Raw genomic sequence first — 22,184 nt, forward strand, 5'->3', positions numbered from 1 at the left:
GAATTTGGTATTTGGAAACAGTCAATACTCATTCAGATCTGAGTCCTACCCACTTAAGTGCAGTAGGTTTGCTGAGTAAGTATTTTAGGTGTGATTTTTAAATAGTGCAACTTTCTCATTTGGCGAAGGGGGAAGAAGCAGTTATAAATTCAAGTCATAAGATGTTTCAAATATTAGCAACCTATTTGGAGTAAGAGCTTCACTTGCTAATGAGACTACTAAGGAGAGTGTAAATGTGGTGGAGTACATTCATTTGCTGTAAAAAAAAAAAAAAAAAAAAAAAGGCTTGCCTTTTATCACATATCCTCCCAGCTGTACACAAGGTTAGGCTATGAGTCTTCTATTCTCAGTTCTCTAGTGAGATGATGGCAACTAGTGAAAGAATGACTGAAAACATAGCTCTCAAACACCATACTGACATGTCCCAGGAAGAAGCATGATTTCTGAGGATGTTTTTCCTTTGTCCAGAGGAAAAGCAGTGTACAGCATCCCTGCTTGGCCTTTTCCAATTCATGGCTTCTACAACAGAATTTGGGGAGCATTCTGCCTCGCAGCTATGTTTCTGCTTTTTAGATTTCACAGTTCTTTGAGAAGAGCACATTTTCTTTGTTTAGAAGGGAAAGCGCTAATCATCTATTACGTGTTATTTCTCTAGCATCTCCCATTATAGAGTCTCAGCGTTGGTAAGGCTTCCTGAGAATAAGAGGACTGATCCAAGCTGATTTAAGAGTCCTCTGTTGTGGGACACCTGGGTGGCTCAGTCCATTAAGTATCTGACTTTGGCTCAGGCCACAGTCTCACGGTTTGTGCGTTCAAGCCCCTCATCAGGCTCTGCTGACAGCTCAGACCCTGGAGCGTGCTTGCAACTGTCTCTCTCTTTCTCTCTGCCCCTCCGCTGCTTGTGTGCTCTCTCTATATATATCAAAAATAAAAATTTTTTTTTAATGTTTATTTTTGAGACAGAGCATGAACGGGGGAGGGTCAGAGAGAGAGGAGACACAGAATCTGAAGCAGGCTCCAGGCTCTGAGCTGTCAGCACAGACCGGGGCTCGAGTCACGAGCCGTGAGATCACGACCTGAGCTGGAGTCGGACACCCAACCGACTGAGCCACCCAGGCGCCCCCTGTTTTGCATTTTTAATGTCAGACTCTTGAAGGTGGTGAAATGGTCCCTGAAATAGTGCGAACATACCCCAAAGAATGGGATGAGTCTGGCTGCCCCTCATGTCCTTCCCCTACTGCTGCCTGCCTAAGTTATCCTGGTAAAACACAATTTCACACTTCTCAGAACCACCTCTTAAAATCTCCCTGTTGCTTTCTCCTCGCCCCCAAATATAGTAACTACCATTTATTGAGCCCTGACCAAGGGCCAAGCATTTTGTGCTTATTACCTCCATGAATTCTCACAGCAACCTAAAGTAGGTTTTGGGGTTTTTTTTAATGTTTGTTTATTTTTGAGACAGAGAGTACAAGTGGGGAAGGGGCAGACAGAGGGAGACACAGAATCCAAAGCAGGTTCCAGGCTCTGAGCTGTCAGCGCAGAGCCTGATGTGGGGCTCAAACTCACAGCGAGATCATGTCCTGAGCCGAAGTCAGGTGCTTAACAGACTAAGCCACCCAGGCACCTCTGAAGTAGGTATTTTTAATCCCCACTTTGTAGATGAGGAAACAGGCTTAAAGCTCACATCTACTCCTGACCATGGTACTACCAAACCCAACGTTTCTGCCCACACCTTTCTTTCTATTTCAATTCCCTTTGATGCTCCACCACCCTGAATTTTTTCTAGTTTCTCAGATCCTCCATGCTGTCGCTTGCCTTGAAGATTTTACACAAAAGCTGTGACCTTGGCCAGGAGTGTTCTTTCTCCCACCCCTTCATTGGACTGCCTCTACTTCAGATTTCTGGGGGCTTTCCCCTAGCCCCTTCCCACTCTGCCCCCCGCCACTGCCCTGATAGTCACCCCTCTTAGATGCTTCCTCAGCCCATGCACTCTCCACCCTCTGAATTGTCTGCTCACTCCTCAGGTTCCCCCTTTTGCCAGTGAGCTTCAAAAGAGTGAAGTCTTGTTTGCCATCCCTAGCCCCTTGCACATCCCTGGCACACAGGTGCTCAGTCACTGCTTATTGAACAGATCAATGTATCATGGTCACAAAACTATCAAGCCAGTCCTCTGGAAGGGCATGGACAGGTAGGGGAGACAGACACGGGTCAGGAACTGAGAGGAGCCCAACTGGAGAGTTTTAGAATACAGAGAGAAGTGCTGTGGGGATAGATTTTTTTTAAATGCTTATCTAGTTTGAGAGAGAAAGTAGGGGGCAGAGAAAGAGGAGAGAGTCCCAAGCAGGCTCTGCTCTGTTGGCACAGACTCAGATGTGGGGCTTGATCCCAGGAATCATGAGATCATGACCCAAGCCAAAATCAAGAGTCGGACGCTTAACTGAGCCACCCAGGTGCCCCCAAGCATCCGGGTTATGATCTCACAATTGATGAGTTCATGTCCCATGTTGGGCTTGGCGCTGGCAGTGCAGAGCCTGCTTAGGATTCTCTCTCTCTCTCTCTCTCTCTCTCTTTCTGCCCCTCCCCCACTTTCTCTCTCTAAAATAAATAAGTTAAAAAAAAAAAAAAGACAACCAACTGAGCTACTCAGGCACCCCAAGACAGATTTTTTTAATTAAGAAATGTAAAACTTGCAGAAAAGAGAAAAGAACAACATAACAAGCACCCATATTTCTGTCATTCAGAATTAACAAGGGTTAATATTTTCCAAATTGCTTCCAGTCATGCTTAAAAGAAATAAAACATTACATGGGGCACCTGAGTGGCTTGGTCAGTTAGGCATCTGACTTCAGCTCAGGTCAAATTCACAGTTTGTGAATTTGAGCCCCACATCAGGCTCTGTGCTGACAGGCCAGAGCCTGGAGACTGCTTCAGATTCTGTGTCTCTCTCTCTGCCCCTCCCTTGCTCACGTTCTGTCTCAAAAATAAATAACCATTAAAAATTTTTTTAAAGAAATAAAACATTACAGATCACTGAAGTCCCAAAACTATCAGTCCCTCTTATATCCCCTCTCCACTCCCTAGAGACAGCCACTATCAAAAGGTTAGTATTTGTCCCTCAGTGCCCTACCTCCTCTCTGTCTCTGTCTCTGTGTCTCTCCATCAGCAACTTAACAATATTTTTACATTGTTTATTTGTTTTGTTTTTTGTTTTGTTTTGTAAGCTCTACTCCCAATGTGGAGGCTTGAACTCACGGCCCAAGATCAGTATTTGCATGCTTTACCGACTGATCCAGCTAGGCACCCCTATATTGGTTTTTGGGGTTTTTTAAAGACACATTTATTTAACATCATTACCAGACTATTAACATTTAGCAATCAACAGTATGGGTGCAAGAAAACAAAACAAAGCATCCGTATTAAGACCCTTTGTTGGAATACTTCAACTCTATACAGAACAGAAACCAAAATAATCTATTATACAGTTAGTAACAAATACAATCCTTGTGTTTTTTGCCCATACACATGAATGTTATCTAAAACGTATCTTCTTTGTAGCAGCTAGGCTCTGCCACAGTGGTGCTTAGCTGAGTTCACAAATCTATTGTATCTTCCCTGTTACTTCTCTGACTCTCCTCTCCTGCTAAGCTTTATTTACTGACAGAAATTGAAACCTTCTGTCACTGCCATAGCTACTGCCAGAACCGCCACAGCCACCTTGGTTTTGTGGTTTGGCAGAGTATGGTCCTCCACCACCAAAGGGCCCAAAGCTTCTGCCTCCAAAGTGGTTTTCTTTCATGGGTCCAGAATTTGAAGATTGATTATTGTAATTGCCAAAATCATTATAGCTTCTGCCACCTCCAAAGTGACTACCATCTTTACCAAATCCAATGCAGCCATCCCCACTGCCACCATATCCAACCACCACCATGGCTGCCACCGAAGTCACCCCATGACCAAAGTTGTCATTCCCACCAAAACCACTTCCATGATCACCACCAAAGTTTCCAGAATCATTTCAACCTCTTTGGCTTGACAAAGCACTAGCCATCTCTTGCTTATATAGGGCTTTCCTCACTTCACAGTTGTAGCCATTCATAGTATGGTATTTCTAAATGACAGTCTAGTCAGTCACAGTCATGAAAGGTCACAAAAGCAAAGCCTCTCTTCCTGCCACTGTCTCAGTCAGCCATGATTTCAATCACTCCAGTTTTCCCATAGTGTTCAAAATAATCTCTTAGGTGATATTCTTCAGCATCTTCTTTAATGCCACCGACAAAAAAATCCTTTTCACAGTTAAGTGAGCACAAGTCTTTGACAATCTTCTCTTTAGTTCCACAACTCTTAAATCCACCTCCCCCTGAAGCACTTGGTGTTTGGATCTCTCATTACCATTACCACACAGTCTATGAGCATTCCCCATTGCTCAAAATGGCTCCTCAGACCCATTGGTTGTTTCAAAGTTTCCATGAAGAGCTTCTGCAGCTGCTCAGAATCTTTGGAAGACTGACTTAGACATGAGCACAGGAGGAGGAGAAACTTGAACAATGCCTACTTGCTGGCATCCAAGGGCAGAAAGGATAGGTATTTTGTTTTTAAAGTACACCAATCATGGGTGCCCGGGTGGCTGAGTTCGTTAAGTGTCTGACTCTTGATTTCGGCTCTGGTCATGGGCTCAGGTCATGATCTCATGGTACATGGGATTGAGCCCCAGGTCAGGCTCTGTGCAGATAGCTCCCAGCCATCTTGGGATTCTCTCCCTCTATGTCCCTCCCCCACTCATACACATTCATTCTCTCTCTCTCTCTCTCTCTCTCACCACCTCTCTCTCTCTCAAAATAAATAAAAATAAACGGGGGGGGGGGGGAGAGAGAGAGAGAGAGAGAGAGAGAGAATCCCAAGCAGGCTCCATCCACCTTGTTAGCACAGAGCATGACATGGAGCTCCATTCCACAAACCAGGAAGTTGGTTGCTTAACCAACTGAGCCAACCCAGGTGCCCCTAAATAAAAATAAACTTAAAAAATAAAATGCACCAATCATATACTTAGTATGTGTCAATTAGCATCTTGGTTATTTTCAACTGACATTTCATTTTTGAGACCTACTCAGGTTGGTAACATAGATCTAGGCCATTGCTTTCCATTGCTGTAGAGTAGACCATCATAGAAATGTAATTGGGGAATTCCTGCACCAATAGGGATTCAGAGAGATGGTACAGTCTACTGAAGGAGAGCAGGAATTGTCTGGGGACTTCTGCTTTAGAAAGGCAATGGGTTTTCCAATTAAGGATTATGAATATATGCACATAGAGGTCAAAGTCTTGATACCTCTTCTTGGCCTTGGAAGAAAAAGAACTTTCAAAGTAAGAGACTACCTCCTCATTTAGCAGATTGACTCATTTCTCTGTGACGCTCCAGGTGGGTGTGATGAAATGTAATACATCTGTCATCTCCAAAACTCAGAGGAAACTTTTCTTTTAAAGAACTGGCCTAGGTGGCTCAACTGGTTAAGCATCTAACCCTCGATTTTGGCTCAGGTCACAATCTCACAGTTTGTGACATTGAGCATTGAGGCCCGCTTTGGGCTCTGTGCTGACATTACTGAGACTGCTTGGGAGTCTCTGTCTCCCTCTCTCTGCCCCTCCCCCACCACGTGCATGCACACTTTCTGTATCTCTCTCAAAAATAAATCCCCATCAAAACTCAAAACTCAAAACAAAACAAACCGGCCATTCCAGAATGTTAAGATTTTTGGCAAGATTAAGGCTGAAATAAAAATGAGCAAGATAAAAAGTTACAGGTTTTGAAAGAACTTCTTTGGAAAGAAAAATCGTAAAAATACTATATAAACTTGAATTGAATACATTGTACGAAATCTAAATTAGACATGCATTCCTAGGGTGTATTAGTGAACCATTGTTGCGATATTGCTGCATAACAAACCACCCTAAATTTAGTGGAAAGCAACAGTGAGCATTTACTATCATGCTCATGGGGCTGTCGATTAACTGTGGTTTGGCTGATCTAGAATGGGCTCAGTTCAGTGGTACTGCTTCAAACTTCAGGTCAGGTGGGCTTCGCCATAGTTTAGGTTCTAGTTTAGTTTCGTTTAGGATCTCTCACACTCCTTGCACCAATAGCTCCCCAAAGCAAGAAAGCCTAGCCAGACCACACAAACACATTTAAGGCCTCTGCTCTCCTCATATCATTCCTTGCTCTGTGGAGCAACCACAACATCATATGGCCAACCTCAACATCAGCAGAACAGAAGAAAATATTCTACCCATAATAGGAAGAATCACAAAGCCATATAGGAAAGAACATGAATATTTTAATACAGGGAGGTGTGAAGAACTGGGACAAATGGTCAACAATTCAATCTACCAGAGTGTAAATAAGAAAACAAAATTGATAGCAATTATGGACGGAAGTAGCCAAACACTTGCTCTACCTGAGATAACCATCTTATGAACAGCAAAAATGTCTGCTTTGCCAAACAAGTTTTTGCCAGGTTTTTTTGTTTGTTTGTTTCTTTTGGGGGGGGGGGTGGTTTGCCCCAACTTCAAAGTCACAGAAATGAAAATCTTAGCAGGGAGGGACCCTTGGAATTTCTTCCTGGGACTGTGTGCTGCAAATCACTCAGATGTTAAAACTCTCACAACAATGTAACAAAACTTGTGTTTGATGAATGGGGTTAAATGCCTTTGGCATTCCTCACACACTACCCCTCCTCCACCTTAGCTCTGGATTTGGTTACCAGCAACAGTTCCTTTGTTACCCTTCGGAACCCACACTGTCCCAGTATTGTTTGGAAGGCAGAAATCATAAAAAGTCATCCCGAAAAATTGCTGGATAATCTGGGTGTAATAGCCAGCCATTTCACTTACTGACCCTATGAATCTTAGAAAGTCACATGACCTCTTTAAAATGAAAGACTTGATCAACCACTCTTGCTCTCCCTCAGTCCAACTGTACAAAGCAGTCAGAATGAGATTTTTTTTTAATGCATCAAAGAAAGGGTTTATTCCAGAGGCAGCTGAATGAAAGCACAGAAGGTTGACTCAAATCTGTCCAGAATGATAAATTTTTTTAATCTTTACTTTTATTATTTATTTAAAAATGTTTTTAAATATTTATTTTTGAGAGAGAGAGAGAGAATGTGCACAAGCAGGAAGGGGCAGAGAGAGAGAGGGAGACACAGAAGTGAAGCAGGGTCCAGACTCCGAGCTATAAACACAGAGCCCCATGCAGGGCTTCAACTGACAAACCTCGAGATCACGACCTGAGTGGAAATCAGACGCTTAACCGACTGAGCCACCCAGGCACCCCTTTATTATTTGTTTTTTAAGTTAAGTTCATGCCCAACATGCGGCTCAAATTCATCACCCCTAGATCAAGAGTTGCACACTCTACAGACTGAGCCAACCAGGTGCCTATGGAATGAGTATTTATTTATTTATTTGTTTGTTTGTTTGTTTGTTTATTTATTCATTATTTGTTTGTTTGTTTGTTTGTTTGTTTAAAGTAGGCTTCACAACCAGCGCAGAGCCCAACACAGTGCATGAACTCACAACTCTGAGATCAAGACCTGAGCTAAGATCAAGAGTTGGTCACTTAAAAAAATTTTTTGAAGAGAAAATTTATTTTTGAGAGAGAGAGACACAGAGCACAAGTGGGGGAAGGGCAGAGAGAGAAGGAGACACAGAATTCGAAGCAGGCTCCAGGCTCTGCACTGTCAGCACAGAGCCTGACACGAGGCTCGAACTCACAACCTCAATGACTGTGGAATCGTGACCTGAGCCAAAGTTGGACACTCAAGTGACTGAGCCACCCAGGCACCCCCCAATTTTTTTTTTAAGTTTATTTATTTTTGAGGTAGAGAGGAAGAGAGCACACGCAAGCAGGGGAGGAGAAGAGGGAGAAAGAGAATCCCAAATAGGCTCTGCACTGTCAGCACAGAGCCCCACGAAAGGTGAGATCATGACCTGAGCTGAGATCAAGAGCTGGCTGCTTAACCAACTGAGCCACCCAGGAGCCCCATCTGAGATTTTTTTTTGAATAAAACATTTTGAAGGGTGCCTGGGTGGCTCAGTCAGTTAAACATCCAACTTTGGCTCAGGTCATAATCTTGCCATTCATGAGTTTGAGCCCTACATCAGACTGTGCTGACAGCTCAGAGCCTGGAGCCTGCTTTGGATTCTGTGTCTCCCTCTCTCTGCCCATCCCTGGCTCGTTCTCTCTCTCTCTCTCTGTCTCTCTCTCTCTCTCTCAAAAATAAAACATTTTAAAAAATTATTTTAAGTAAAATATTTTGATTTTAGGGGCACCTGGGTGGCTCACTCAGTTGAGCATCTGACTTCAGCTCAGGCCACAATCTCATGGTTCATGGATTCCAGCCCCGCATCGGGTTCTGCGCTTTACAACTCGGAGCCTGGAGCCAGCTTCCGATTCTTTGTTTCCCTCTCTCTTTCTGTCCCTCCCCCACTTGCGTGTACACTCATGCCCTATCTCTCTCTCAAAAATAAACGTTAAAAAAAACATTTTGATTTTAAGATAACTGTAGATCCACATGCACATTCTGCAAGAAATAATACAGAGTAGCCAGTTTCCGCCAATGGTAACATCTTGCCGAACTATACAGTATCACAACAATATTGACATTGATACAGTCAAGATAACAGTACATTTCTGCTATGGACTGAATGTGTCCCCCACCCCCACCCCCCCAAATTCATATGTTGAAGTAACTAACCCTAAAGATAGCGATATTAGGAGGTGGGGCTTTGGAAAGCTGCTTAAATTATGAAGGTAGACTTCATGAATGGGATTAGTGCCTTATAAAAGAGGCTCCAGAGAGATCCCTAGCCCCTTCCACCATGTGAGGATACAACTGGAAGTGTGAACCCCAGAAGAAGACCTTCACTTGACCTTGACCAAGCTGGCATCTTGATCTTGGACTTACCAGCACCCGGAACTATAGGAAATATATTTATGTTGTTTATAAATTACCCAATCTGTGGTATTTTGCTATAGCCACTTGAACAGACAAGACAATTTCTATCAGGATACAGTATATTTCTTTCAGATTGGGTAATTTCTATTGTTCTATCTTCAAGTTCACTGATTGTTGCCTCTGTCCCTCCATTCTGCTGTTGAGCCCATGCACTGAGTGTTTTTTGTTTTTTTCAGTTAGTGTATTTTTTTGTTCTAAAATGTTTATTTGGTTCTTTGTATTTTCTTTTTTTAATTTTTTTTTAATGTTTATTTATTTTTGAGAGAGAGAGAGAGAGAGAGAGAGCGTGAACAGGGGAGGGCCAGAGAGAGAGAAGGAGACACAGAATGTGAGGCAGGCTCCAGGCTCTGAGCTGTCATCACAGCTCACAGACCATGAGATCATGACCTGAGCTGAAGTTGGGCACTTAACTGACTGAGCCACCCAGATGCCCCAGTTCTTTGTATTTTCTGTGTCTCTGCTAGGACTTTCTATTTTGTTTTGAGGAGAAGTTACTATTTTCTTCATTGTTTCAAATGTGTTTGTTCACTGAAACATTTTTATGATGATAGCTTTTAAAATATTTTAATGTTTGGGGCACATGGGTGGCTCAGTCGGTTAAGCGTCCAACTTCAGCTCGGGTCATGATCTCACAACCAGTAAGTTTGAGCCCCGTGTCAGGCTCTGTGCTGACAGCTCAGAGCCCGGAGCCTGCTTCGGATTCTGTGTCTCCCTCTGTCTCTGCCCCTCCCTCGCTCATGCTCTCTCACTCCTTCAAAAATAAATAAACATTTAAATACATATATTTTAGGGGCGCCTGGGTGGCTTGGTCAGTTAAGCGTCCGACTTCGGCTCAGGTCATGATCTCACGGTCCGTGAGTTCGAGCCCCGCGTCGGGCTCTGTGCTGACAGCTCAGAGCCTGGAGCCTGTTTCAGATTCTGTGTCTCCCTCTCTCTCTGCTCCTCCCCTGTTCATGCTCTGTCTCTCTCTGTCACAAAAATAAATAAACGTTAAAAAAAATTAAATACATATATTTTAATAAAATTTCTTTTTTCAATTTTTAAAAAATCTTTATTCATTTTTGAGAGACAGAACATGAGCAGGGGAGGAGCAGAGAGAGAGGGAGACACAGAATCTGAAGTAGGTTCTAGGCTCTGAGCTGTCAGCACAGAGCCTGATGTGGGGCTTGAATTCATGAACCATGAAATCACGACCTGAGCCAAAGTTTGATGCTCAACCAACTGAGCCACCCAGATGCCCCTTTCTTTCTTGTTTTTACTTTTGTGTGTGTGTGTGTGTGTGTGTGTGTGTGTGTGTGTGTGTAGGTTATTTATTAATAAGAGAGAGAGAAAGCACAGGCAGGGGAAGGGTAAAGAGAGAGAGAGAGAGAGAGAGAGAGAGAGAGCAAGAGAATTCCAAGCAGGCTCCGCACTGTCAGCACAGAGCCTGATGTGAGGCTCGAACCCACAAATGGCGAGATCATGCCCTGAGCCGAAGTCAGATGCTTAATCGACTGAGCCACCCAGGTGATCTTAGCTAATTTCTAGTGATACCCCTAAGGCAGGCAAAGTGGTGGTGCTGTCTCATTACTGCCAGTTAAGGGTAGAAGGCCAGGTTTCCCACTCACCCACCTCTGTTACTACCTGGGGTGGTCTTCCTCCCACTAGTGGGTTGAGGTGAGAATTCTGGCTCCCCACGGGGCCTCCACTGACACCACAGAGTTTGGGCGAGGGGGTTGCCTTGTTATTGCTGGTCAATGGTGTGAGTTCTGACTCTCCATCAAGTCTCATCTGACACCACCCCAGTGGGACACCTTGGTCCTGTCAGGTAGGTGAAAATTAGGTTCCCCAGTGTGGTCTGCACTGATACTGTGGAGGTGAAGAGAGTGAGCTTGGTCACCTATGGATGCAAATGGAAGTCCCGGCTCCCCACTTGGCCTTCTCTGACACCACCCCAGGTGGGAAGGTTGAGGGGCTTCATTACAGTCTGCTAAAGATGGAAGTCTAGGCACCCCATTCAGCCTTTGCTGGTGGGGGTGTAGCCACAGTTCTTTTATGGTGTTTGGCTGGAGTAGAATGGCTATTATCTATTCTGTTCTGAAAGTCTACCCCTTTCCTGGTACTTTGGCTAGAGATTGCAGGCTTTTGTTGGGGCTTTGTTTTTGTGGGGGGGGGGTGTCTATGCTCACTGGCATTTTTTGGTTGCCAACATTTTCAGCTCCAAGTCTGGGGTATATGAGACAAAAAGAAAACCCAGGGAAATTACCACTATGTTGTTACTTGTACTCTGAGTTACCTAGTCAGGCTGCCTCTGTCTACCTTTCAGTCTTTTTGTATTATATCTATGCCCAGATATGGTTTGAAGAACTATCCTGGTTGGGGAGGAATCAATATAGGTGAGACAGGTGGGCTGCTCATTGGGGTGCCTGCTGCAGTGGGTGGGAGTAGAGGGTATCCAGGGAAGCCTTCTCGATCCAACAGTCCTGGGTTTCTGAAGAAGCTGTCTTTGAATGAACGAAGGGGCGTCAGCTTCTCCAGTCCTTCCCTTGACCTCAGGAGCTGTCTTAAGTGAGGGTAGTGTCAGGAGACCTTAAAGAAAGACTGCTAGGGGGGCGCCTGGGTGGCGCAGTCGGTTAAGCGTCCGACTTCAGCCAGGTCACGATCTCGCGGTCCGTGAGTTCGAGCCCCGCGTCGGGCTCTGGGCTGATGGCTCAGAGCCTGGAGCCTGTTTCCAATTCTGTGTCTCCCTCTCTCTCTGCCCCTCCCCCATTCATGCTCTGTCTCTCTCTGTCCCAAAAATAAATAAACGTTGAAAAAAAAAAAATTAAAGAAAGACTGCTAGGAAGCCAAGTAGCAGCAGAAATGGGATGAATTCCTCGTGTTCAATGGACTAATATCCAAAAGCATGGCTCTTTCTAAGAAGTTGTTTAGCCTTTCCCAGCACCTGGGCCCCAGTTTAGAATCACTTGGTTCTGCACATTGCAGTGACATCCAAACTGCTTTGAATCATTCATTCTACAAGTATTTGTTCAGCATGTCCCACGTCCCATGTCTCATTGCAGCAGGTGCTATGGACTTAATGAGCAAATAGAGGTGTGAATTCTGCCTTCTGGAGGAAAGAGACAGAGATAAGTAGTAATTTTTACATTGTAATAAGTAGATATACAATGACAAACTGATGAGTGCTAGGAAGGAAACTACAGGGAGTTGATAAAGCCTCTCACAAGCTGCCAAGTTACTGTAGTAAGTGTTGAATGTGATGTCAAAAAACAGAAGTTTGCTCATAGAGTTAGACAGTTAAACTCGGGTTACTCAAACATGCTTAAAATTGGTTTTTGGCTCTTCATCACAGCTAGCAATTGATATAGTTTCAATCTAAATAGCTTCTGCGTGGGGCGCCTGGGTGGCTCAGTCGGTTAATTAAGCATCCAACTCCTGATATCAGCTTAGGTCATTATCTTATGGTTCGTGAATTTGAGCCCGGCATCGGGCTCTGTGCTGACAGCACAGAACCTGCTTAAGATTCTCTCTCCTTCTCACTCTGCCCTTCCCCCACTTGCTCTCTCTCTCTCTTCCCCCCATCTCTCAAAATAAATATTCAAAAAAAAATTAAATGGCCTTTGCTTTTGAACCAAAAAGTCTACTGAACTCAAATTATACATGCTGATTACCCTTGTTGATTTGAATTAATTTTTCTCTCCCCAGTATCTAATATGGTTTCTGACTCTTAAAAAAAATTGTTTTAATGTTTATTTATTTATGAGAGAGAGGGAGTGACAGTGTGCGAGCAGAGGAAGGGCAGAGAGAGAGGGAGACACAGAATTCGAAGCAGGCTCCAGGTTCTGAGAGGTTAGCACAGAGCCTGACATAGGGCTGGAACTCAGGAATGGTGAGATCATGACCTGAGCCAAAGTTGGACACATAACCAACTGAGCCACTCAGGCGCCCCTACTGTGGGTTCTGACTCTTAAGTGCTTCCTTCCCTTGTTACATAAAAAAGAAAATATATACAGGTGCTTGGGTGGCTCAGTCAATTGAGCCTCTGACTTCAGCTCACGTCATGATCTCACAGTTCGTGAGTTGGAACACCACATCAGGCTTGCTGCTCTCAGCTCGGAACCTGCTTCAGATTTTCTGTCCCCCTCTCTGTCCCTCCCCTGCTTGCACTCTCTTTCTCAAAAATAAAATTAAGCATTTAAAAAATTGAAAAAGAATATATATATATATATATATGTATGTACGTACATGTGTGTGTGTATATATATATATATATATACACGTATATATATATGTGTGTATATATATATACATGTATATATAAATATATACTGATTGTGAGGCCAAATATCTGAATAGGCCAGAATTTTCAGACCTAAACAGAGGGTTGCATTTGACTGCAGCCCTGGCCCTTAAGTATGCCACATATGGAGACAAGAAATCTTGGCATCCACTTAATAAATGTCTTTTCCTGTTATAGAATTTATTTTCTAGTCGGAAATATGCATAATAAGCAGATGATCTACCTGATGTCATGTCAGGTAGTGAGGGGGCCTATGAAGAATAATGATAAAACAGAAGAAGGAATAAAGTGACACCAGAGGTGCCATTAGAACATAGTGTCATTGAAAACAGGCAGGGAGGTGTGATTCCAAACAGGTAGCTTCTCCAACACCTATGAGCTGCAGCATGCCCACCCAGATCAAGCTGAAAGGTTAGTGTTAGGGTTACTGTTAGAGTAAGGGTACAAGTACCTGTTCGAGTTCCTGCTTTCAGTTACTTTGGGTAGATGCCTAGGAGTGAAACTGTTGAATCAAAAGGTAATTCTGTGTTTGAGCTCTTTGAAGAACTGCCAAACTAGTTTCCACAGCAGCTACATCATTTTACATTTCCATCGGCATGGTACAGGTGTTCCAATTTCTCTTCATCCTCTCTAACACTTGTTATTTTCTGTTTATTTGGTTTTTAAAAATTATAGCCATCCTAATGGTTATGAAGTGGTGTTCAAGTCCTTTGCCAATCTTGAAATTGGGTTGTTTGTTTTTTTGCTTGTTAAAACCAACCATTTCAAATTTTTTTTTTTCAACGTTTATTTATTTTTGGGACAGAGAGAGACAGAGCATGAACAGGGGAGGGGCAGAGAGAGAGGGAGACACAGAATCGGAAACAGGCTCCAGGCTCTGAGCCATCAGCCCAGGGCCCGACGCGGGGCTCGAACTCACGGACCGCGAGATCATGACCTGGCTGAAGTCGGACGCTTAACCGACTGCGCCACCCAGGCGCCCCTAAAACCAACCATTTCAAAGTGAAGAATTCAGTGGCATTTAATACATTCACAGTGTTGTGCAGCCATCATCTCTACTTAATTCGGGAACATTTTCATCACCCCAAAATACAATAATGTGCATAAGCAGTCACCGGTGTTGCCCCATGTTAACAGATGGAGGGGCAGACTTTGAAGACATTAACCAACTGCTCAAGATGACAATGTATTATGGGCTGAATTGTGTCCCCCCAGGACCTTCAGAATGTGATTACCTTTAGAGATAGGGTGATTAAAGAGGTGACTCAGTTAAAATGAAACTGTTAGGGCTGCCTGTCTGGCTCAGTTGGAAGAGCATGTGACTCTTAATCTCGGGTCATCAGTCCAAGCCCCACACTGAGTGTAGAGATTGTTAGGGTGGGCTCTAATCCATTCTGAGGGGTGTTTTTATAAGAAGAAGAAATTTTTGGGCGCCTAGGTAGCTCAGTTAGTTAAGATCTGACTTTGGCTCAGGTCATGATCACCATTTGTGAGTTCGAGCCCCGTGTCTGGCTCTGTGCTGACAGCTCAGAGCCTGGAGCCTGGTTCAGAATCTGTGTCTCCATCTCTCTCTCTGCCCCTCCCTGGCTCATGCTCTTTCTCTCTCTTTCAAAAATGAATAAGTGTTTGAAAAATGTTTTTAAATTAAAATAAGGAGAAAAAGAATTATAGTAACAAACAAGGCATGGATTCCATTGATTTTATATCAACACAGTTATATATTGCAATTTTTAATATTTTTTTACAAGGAAGGGGTCCATTAAGGCAACAAAAGCTATAAGGTAGCCTAGCTACCACCATGCACAGTTTGCAAAACAGCTTTAAAAATTGAAAATTGTTGGGGCAACTGGGTGGCTCAGTCGGTTAAGTATCCAACTTTGGGCTCAGGTCGTGATCTCATGGTCCGTGAGTTTGAGCCCCACATCGGGCTCTGTGCTGACATCTCAGGGCCTGGAGCCTACTTCAGATTCTGTGTCTCCCTCTCTCTCTGCCCCTCTCCCACTCATGTTCTGTCTCTGTCTCAGAAATAAAATTTAAAAAATTTAAAAAAAAATTAAAAAAAAAAAGAAAATTGAATATCAGGGAATTGCAAATTTGTTCTTAAATCCTAGGTCAGCTCTGCCACCTAGTGGTGGTAGGGAAATTTTGGAAGAAACAAATGCCCAGTAGCTGCTGGGCACCCCACCAGGAGCTTTGAAATTGTGCTATATGGTTTCATCCTCACAATCCCATGTAGTAAATGATATCCAGTGTCCAGATAAGTCAATGAGATTCAGGGTACTTAAAGCATTTAGCTAGGGTCACATGACCCTATGGAGTGTTGGTCTCCAGCTGTGGCACAACACTATGGAGAACCCGGTTTATCTGGATTTCCCATTGTTGAGATGAGCTCTTCTGGTGGTAAGAATTACAGTAGTGCTCCAGGTTTTCCAGTTTGGAGACAGAGCAGAATATTTGGAGAGTTTTACGTGGTCAACATCTTTCATGCTGTCTGCATTTATTTGGAGTCAGACACTGTGCTTAGGGCTATGATGGGGATTGTCTCTAAATGCAGTCTTCTAAGGAGGTTGCATTTTCAAATTAGAGAAGGGATTTGACTGGGCTGCCTCATTCACAGCTCTTTGGAATCACATCTACTCACACACCACCAGCCTCTCTGAAATTAAGGCACTGGGTGCCTCACCCCTCCTAGATATAGGAGCCTTTCCCTACTGAGGGAGGAACAGTGAGGGCAAGCACTGATTGACAGGGAGCGTGTTTCAGAGTTTGGGATTGCCTCTTACTTAAACCATTCTGTTAGCCATTTCTTTCTTTCTCTCAAGCTTGAAAAAGTAGGCTCTCTCTCACTCACCCACATTACAGTAGAGATGATGCTTTCAGGAGTTATCAATGGCAACTTGGAAGGACTAGAATTGGGTTACTGTTGTCCAAGAGTCCCCCAGAAGCTACTTTAGGGGTAATTCCTTCATTTTGGTTGCAGCATGCAATCTGCACATACCCTATTTCAGGTAAATAAGCTACTGCCATCTATTATTTGCTCCTCTGCACCTACTGCATGAAGACAGCTTTTTCTGGGACAGTGAAGATGGCCTGCAGTAAACTCGGCTCCACTGACCTGCTGGCAGGTCACACTCCATGTTTAGGTCGGCAACACGGCTTTGAAAGAACTGTAATAATGTTCCCTAGGAGGCCAGGAGGTGGAGAAGAGGTCCGGGCACCTGCCTGCCCTCCTCTAGTCCCCTTTTCCTATTCGCAGCTCATTATGGGCCTGTTTGTTTCTAATGCCACATCTGCCTTGTTCTCTCTACATCTCTTCCCTCTCTGTCCCGCGTCCAGTCCCTTTCTCTTCTCCCCATTAAAGAGACACAATCTAGAACTTGTTCATTATTTGAAAATTTTATGGAGCAGGATCCCAAATCATGCAAATTTGCCTTAAAATCATAGAACTTCATAGGTGGAAGGAGGCCTTAAAGATTTTACACGTAAAGATTTCACACACACACGTTTATATATGCTTAGCTATGTATATACACATATATAAACATATATGTGTACTTAAAACTTAGGAGGGCTGGAATTTGTGTGTGTGTGTGTGTGTGTGTGTGTGTGTGTGTGTGTGTGCATTCTTAAAATGGAAGAGGTCATATATTGGTGTCTTTCAATTTTGTTGTCATTGTTACCACTCCGGAAAAGTGTTGTAATAATTACCCTCACCTGAAAAATTGTGCCAGGATTTCTGTTTCTTTTTAAGTTTATTTATTTATTTTTAGTAATCTCTACACTCAATGTGGGGCTCAAACTCATGACCCCAAGATCGAGAGTCACATGCTTTTCTGACTGAGCCAGCTGGGCGCCCCTGTACTGGGATTATTTATTTATTTATTTATTTAGGACAGAGAGAGGGCACGAGTGAGCAATGGACAGAGAGAGATGGAAAGAGAAAGAGAATCCCACACAGGCTCCACACTGTCAGTACAGAGCTAGAAGCGGGGCTCCCTCTCCCTCAGGGGTACCTGGGTGGCTCAGTCAGTTGAGCATCTGACTTCAGCTCAGGTCATGATCTTGCAGTTTGTGGGTTCGAGCCCCACGCATCCGTCTGGCTCTCTTTGTCAGCGTGGAGCCCACTTTGGATCCTCTGTCCCCACCTCTCTTCGCTTCTCCCCCACTCTCTCTCAAAAATAAACATTTTAAAAAATAATAAAAATTCAAACAACCTAATTTTTTAAATGGGAAAAAGACTTGAGCAGACATTTTACAAATGAAGATATATGAATGGTCAGTAAGCACATAAAAAAAGTGTTCAACATTATTAATCTCCTGAAAAATACAAAATAAACCATAATGAGATATCACATCACATCCATTAGAATGGCTGAAATTAATGTTGGTGAAAATGTGGAGCAACCAGAACTGACACACTGATGGTAGGAATGTAAAGTGATACAACCACTTTGGAAAACTTTTTGGCAAGTTTTTTTTTTAAGTTTATTTATTTAAAAAATTTTTTTAATGTTTATATATTTTTGAGAGAGAGAGGGACAGAGTGCGAGTGGGGGAGGGGAAGAAAGAGAGGAAGACACAGAATCCGAAGCAGGCGCCAGGCTCTGAGCTGTCAGCACAGAGCCTGATGGGGGGCTCAAACTCATGAACCATGACATTACGACTTGAGCTGAAGTCCAACGCTTAACCGACTGAGCCACCCAGGCGCCCCTTTTTTGGCAAGTTCTTATAAAATTAAGCACAATGCAGGAATTCCAGCCCCAAGAAAAACGAAAACTTCTGTTCACAAAAATACTTGTACAAGTAAGTTTACAGCAGTCTTATTCATAATAACTCCAAACCAGAACTCAAATGCCTATCAATAGGAGAAGGGGCAAACTGTGGTGTGTTTATATAATCGAATATTACTTGGTGGTAAAAATGACAGAACCAGTACAACAACATGCTCGAATCTCAAAAACACTATTCTAAGCAGAGGAGACCAAATGCACGGAATGATTGATTCCATTTGTTTAAATTTTAAAAAATTTATGGGGTGCCTGGGTATCTCAGTCAGTTGAGTGTCGGACTTTTGATTTCAGCTCAGGCCATGATCCCAGGATGGTGGGATCAAGTCCTGCATGGGGCTCTGCACTGAGCCAGATGTTGCACTGAGCCAAAATTCTCTCTCTCTCCCACTCTGTCCCTCTCCCCCACTCGCATGCTCTCTCTCTCTCTCTCTCTGTCTAAAATATTTTTTTTTAATTTAAGTTAAAAAAATGTTTAAGATTTTATTTTTTTGAGGGTGGGGGAGGGACAGAGAGAGAGGCTCCACGCCAGTGCAAAGCCCGATGTGGGGCTTGATCACACGACCATGAGATCATGACCTGAGCCAAAATCAAGAATTGGATGCTCAACTGACTGAGCAACTCAGGCACCCCTAAAGATTTTATTTTTTTAAGTCATCTCTACCCACAACATGGGGCTTGAACTCACTACCTGGAGATCAAGAGTTACATATTCTACTGACTGAGCCAGCCAGGCACCTCAGAATGATCCCATTTTTATGTGAAGTTCAAGAACAGGCTACAGTAATACAGTGCTAGAAGTCAGAACTGTAATTGCCTACAGGTAGCAGAGATTGTGTGGAAGAGATTGAAGGAACATTCTGAGATAATGGTAATGTTCTATATCCTGACTGGGTTAGTGGTTGTGTGGCTTGAGTTGTATTGAAGATTTTTGCATTTCTGTGTATGTCAATTTTACGTAAATAAAAAAAGGCAAATATACATGTTTTAATCTCTTGTGTAATCATTGAAAGACTAGTACAGAAATGATAACTATCAGTTAACACAAGGGAAAGAGTGAAGTAACTAAGAAAGAAACAATGTATCCACAAGTAGGTGAGGAAAAAAAGAGAAAAGAGAATAGAGATCATTTGGCCCAATAGAAACTAGAGTCTATTTAAATCCAAACGTATTGATAATTTAATTGATGGACTAAAAACCCCAATTGAAAGATAAATATTGTCAGACTAAATTAAAAAACAAGAGCTAATAATATGCTGCTTACAAGAGACACACTATATAAGGACACAGAGTTTGAAGATGTAATGATGGATAAAGATGTACTATGCAAACACTAAACCAAAAGCAAAAAGCATGGCAAAGGTGATTAATATCAGCTAGGGCTAGACTTCAAGACAAATAGCATTACTAGAGACAAGTAGGGATGTTCCTAATGGTTAAAAAAAGGGGGGGGGGGAATTCAGCAGGAAGACATACCAATCTAAAAAAATTTTTTTTTAACGTTTATTTATGTTTGAGAGAGAGAGAGATACAGCGTGATCAGGGGAGGGGCAGAGAGAGGGGGAGACACAGAATCTGAAGCAGGCTTCAGGCTCTGAGCTGCCAGTACTGAGCCCGACACAGGGCTCGAACTCACGAGCTGTGAGATCATTACCTGAGCCACCCAGGTGCCCCCCAATCTAAAATTTGTATAAACATTGAAATAATGGGTTTTTAATTTCTTTTTCATTTTATTTGTTTTAGAGAGGGGGGAGGGGCAGAGAGAGAGAGAGAGAGAGAGAGAGAGAGAGAGAGAGAATGTCAAGTAGGCTCCATGCTCAGGGCAGAGCCTGAAGCAGGGCTCCATCTCACGACACTGGGATCATGACCTGAGCCGAAATCAAGAGTTGGACGCTCAACCGACTGAGCCACCCAAACACCCCAGAAATAATGTTAAATAAAAATAGAACTAAAAGGAAAAATAGACAAATTTGTATTACAGTTTGAAGATATGAACATGTGTCTCTCAACTGATAGAACAAGTAAATAAAAATTAGTAGGTTATAGAAGATCTGAAAACCTGATTAATCAGTTTAACTTAATTGAAATATATCTTAAAATTAACCTTATTTGAGCCACCAAAATGATATCAACAAATACAAAGGATCGAAATTCCAAGTGTGTTTTCTGAACACAGTGGAGTTATGTTAAATATTAATTACAAATAAAAACAAAACTAGATAGGGACACCTGGGTGGCTCAGTTGGTTAAGCGTTCCATTGTAGCCCGGGTCATGATCTCACGGTTCATGGGTTGAGACCGTATTGGGCTCTGTGCTGACACCTCAGAGCCTGGAGCCTGCTTGGGATTCTGGGTCTCCTTCTCTCTCTGCCCCTCCCCCTTTCACACTTTGTCTTTCTCTGTCTCTCAAAAATAAATAAAAAACGTTAAGTTAAAAAAAATTTTTTTTAAACCACGGCAAATCCAAAGGCTTTTTAAATTAAGCAATACGGGGAGCTTGGGTGGCTCAGTCAGTTGAGCGTCCAACTTCGGCTCAGGTCATGACCTCACGGTCTGTGAGTTCGAGCCCCGCATCGGGCTCTGTGCTGACAGCTCAGAGCCTGGAGCCTGCTTCAGATTCTGTGTCTCCCTCTCTCTCTGACCCTCCCCTGTTCATGCTCTGTCTCTCTCTGTCTCAAAAATAAACATTAAAAAAATTTAAAAAAAAATAAATTAAGCAATACATATTTATCCTAAGGGTCAAAGAAGAAATCACAGCGTACCTTATTTGTTTTGTTTCAGATTTTATTGTTAAGTAATCTTTATACCCAATGTAGGGCTCGAGCTCACAACCTTGAGATCAAGAGTTGCATGCTCCACCAACTGAGCCAGCCAAGTGCCCACACAACGTACTTTAATATATTGAGATGAATACATATAGACTTGTTGAATTACTGTGTTGTATACCTGAAACTAATGTAATGTGTGAACCATGCTTCAAATAAAAATAAATAAAATCTGGGGTACCTGGGTGGCTCAGTAGGTTAAGTGTCCGACTTTGGCTCAGGTCATGATCTTAGTGATTTGTGGGTTTGAGCCCCACATCGGTCTCTGCACTGATGGTGTGGAACCTGATTGGGATTCTCTCTCTCTGCCCGTCCCCCACTTGTGTGCACGCACTCGCTCTCTCAAAATAAATAAATAAATAAAATAATTAAAAACTTTTAAAAAAAGGTATTTGTGAGACACCTGGCTGGCTCAGTGGGTAGTGTGCAAGTCTTGATCTCAGGGTTGTGAGTTCCAGCCCCACGTTGGGTTGTAGATATTGCTTAAAAATAAAATCTTAAAAAAATGCATTTTGAGCTGAATAATATTGAAAATATGATAGCTCAAAAGAGAAGGTATAGCTAAGCCTGTACTTAGAAATAACTGGGTTTTTGTTGGTTTGTTTTGTTTTAGAGGAGATAGAAGTTTACTGAATAGACCACAACAGAGTGGTGTGCAGGACAGCAGAGATGAGGCTCTCTGCCTGTACTCAGAAAGAAGTTATAGGGGCACCTATTATACTGGGTGGCTCTGTCAGTTAAACACTTGACTTCAGCCCTGGTCATGATCTCACCGTCTGTGAGTTTGAGTCCCACATCTGGCTCTGTACTGACAGCTCAGAGCCTGGATCCTGCTTCCAATTCTGTGTCTCCTTCCCTCTCTGCCCCTCCCCTGCTCATATTCTGTCTCTCTCTCTCTCTCTTAAAAATAAATAAACATTAAAAAAAGAAAGAAGTTATAGACTAAAATGTATATATTAGAAAAGAATCCTGAAAGACAAATGCTCAAAGTACTCTCAGAAATTGTCCATCGATGGATGAATAGATAAAGAAGATGTGGTACATATATACAATGGACTATTACTCGGCAATCCAAAAGAATGAAATCTTGCCATTTGCAACTATGTGGATGGAACTAGAAGGTATTATGCTAAGTGAAATTAGTCAGAGAAAGACAAATATCATATGACTTCACTCATATGAGGAATTTAAGATACATACAGAATAAGGGAAGGGAAGCAAAAATAATATAAAAACAGGGAGGGGGACAAAACATGAGACTCTTAAATATAGAGAACAAACA

This window comes from Puma concolor, chromosome D3, assembly GCF_028749965.1.
Source record: "Puma concolor isolate L17-30 chromosome D3, mPumCon1.1.hap2, whole genome shotgun sequence".
NCBI lineage: Eukaryota > Metazoa > Chordata > Mammalia > Carnivora > Felidae > Puma > Puma concolor.